The sequence below is a fragment of the Cupressus sempervirens genome, chromosome 2 (genome assembly GCF_028749045.1).
Source record: "Cupressus sempervirens isolate cs-2001-9-10 chromosome 2, ASM2874904v1, whole genome shotgun sequence".
NCBI lineage: Eukaryota > Viridiplantae > Streptophyta > Pinopsida > Cupressales > Cupressaceae > Cupressus > Cupressus sempervirens.
The window spans coordinates 469,324,438-469,326,582 of record NC_143119.1 but is presented as its reverse complement, the minus strand read 5'-3'; the positions used below and the strand labels follow the sequence as shown (position 1 = coordinate 469,326,582).

At 32.6% G+C, this 2,145-nt stretch overlaps 1 pseudogene; it reads right to left on the bottom strand.

Moving 5' to 3' along the window:
• Window positions 1–538: 538 nt before the first annotated feature.
• Window positions 539–1,198, bottom strand: LOC149573078 (hypothetical protein At1g04090-like; annotated as a pseudogene).
• Window positions 1,199–2,145: the final 947 nt, after the last annotated feature.

The window sequence follows — 2,145 nt, the reverse complement described above, 5'->3', positions numbered from 1 at the left end:
GGGATTTTTCAAATTTTTTTTATCTATGAAAAGAACATATGACAACTTGAATACATATAATGAATTGGAGTTTACTAATTGAATCATGATAGGACATATTGGTGCAAATGCTCCAAGTCCAACTTTCAACAAGCTTTAAGTTTCGGGTTTGGAATTGATCAACATTCAAATCAGAGATGAACTAGTTACAAAAAATTGATAATTCAATGGTAGACTATTTAGTAGCCAATTCAATTCTTTACTCATCCATAAAAGCTGAATAGCTTTCTGTAATAGATGTTTATTGTTTATAAAAGTAATTATGTAATATTAACCCTTTTCTCATCATAACAATATAAATATCCAATGTAAATGGTCATCAACCTTTTATATTTTCCACAAATTGATGAAAATTCTTTGAAACATTTTTTTCCCTCTCCCTTAAGATAATTAAAGGTCATTTTCTAGTACTTTTCTGACTTATTGATACATAAGGTCAATGGAAATGCTCCAACAATGCCAAAATTTGATAAAAAGTATGGACTAAAGAATTGATAGATTAAATTAGTATAGACTTTTTCCATATCTCACTTTGGTATTTTTTGCTTGTATCTAGAGAAAATCTACTTTTGGTTGCATCATTCCTTATACCTATTCCCAATATTTTGTCACCTTGAAGAAAGTTCCTTGCATGAGGAAAGCATGCATGCCCAGTTTTGGAAGAATAGACTACTACCTTGTTACCTGCAATGTATTCCAAATATGAGACATTGACCCAATCACCACCACTATGCTATGAGAAATATATTCTACATAATTCTCCAGAGAATTTTTGTATTTGAAGAGTGAAATGATCCCAATCACAAACATGCTCTCCAATTTGAATGAGACATAGATTTAGCATCCCAACCTTTGCAGTGGCCGGTCCATTGAATGGACAAAACACCCACATTGCTATATTAGTGAACGTCCCCCCAAGTGCAGGTTTAACATGCACATAGACCTATGCAGTTTCCAATTTTCCCAATTTGACTTCCTTTGAGTGACCACCCTTTGGCAAATCTAACCAAAATTTACCATCATTTGAGCCCCATGGAGGTAGGTTTGAACCATCAACCATGATGAATTCAAGAATTTGTACACCTCTTTTGCACAATAGAGGCCCATTTTCAAAGAACCATGAAACCAATGACGGTAAATAAATCTTAGTGGGCAACATACCCTACATTCGGGCCAAGCAAGTTTAGGTATGTTTTGTTTTGTTTTGTTTTCTATACGCTTCTCATCAAAATTTTGTTCTAGTAATTCAAATTGAAATATCAATGGTTTAGGTAGTAGTTGGGGTTTGGATTATGGTTTAGTTTGGGTTGAGTTTAGATTATGGTTTAATTTGATTGCCAAAGTTGAGGTTAAGATTTATTTAGTAGAGGATGTCTAGAGATCTAGTTTAATTAGAGAGTGTGTGATGTTTAAGCTGTCTGTGACATATCAATTATTATTAGTAAGATCACTGGTCACATATTACTAACTAGTTCTTATGATCTATGAAAAATTTGAAATATCTCTATTTAATTATATGATGTCACCATGTTTCTTACCAGATACCAAAACATTCTCATCAGTACACGTATTGATTAGTATTATCTTAGTTGAATGCATTACTAAAAATATGATAATGTTATAAGAACTACTTAAGTAAATAGTAGTATATGATGATGCCTAGATGTGCTCAAATATGATCACACATCATATTAGTTGTGATCATCAAAATTAAATCAAGCTAGAGTAATAAAGAGCTTTTCATTGTGACAACAAAGCATGCAATCTAAATTGCACACGATCCTTCAATTGTACACAACAGAGACAAATTTTCTTTTAGAACAAGGTTACCAAGTTGAAAACACACCCATTAAAAGCTATTGCACTTGGAGAAAATCACAGGAAATATATAAGAAAATTAATACACAAAACTACAATGGTAATCACCTCAAATAAAGCATGAAGCTCAGAATCCTCCACATTACTATTGATGTTCTGCACATGTTCTGCACAAATAGAGTTATGGAGGGATGTTCACCATATGGATGTTCTCCTATAATACGTCCAAGCACATTTGAAATGCCATGGTGATTTACACCACCCCCAACAATATAATCTAAAGTTACC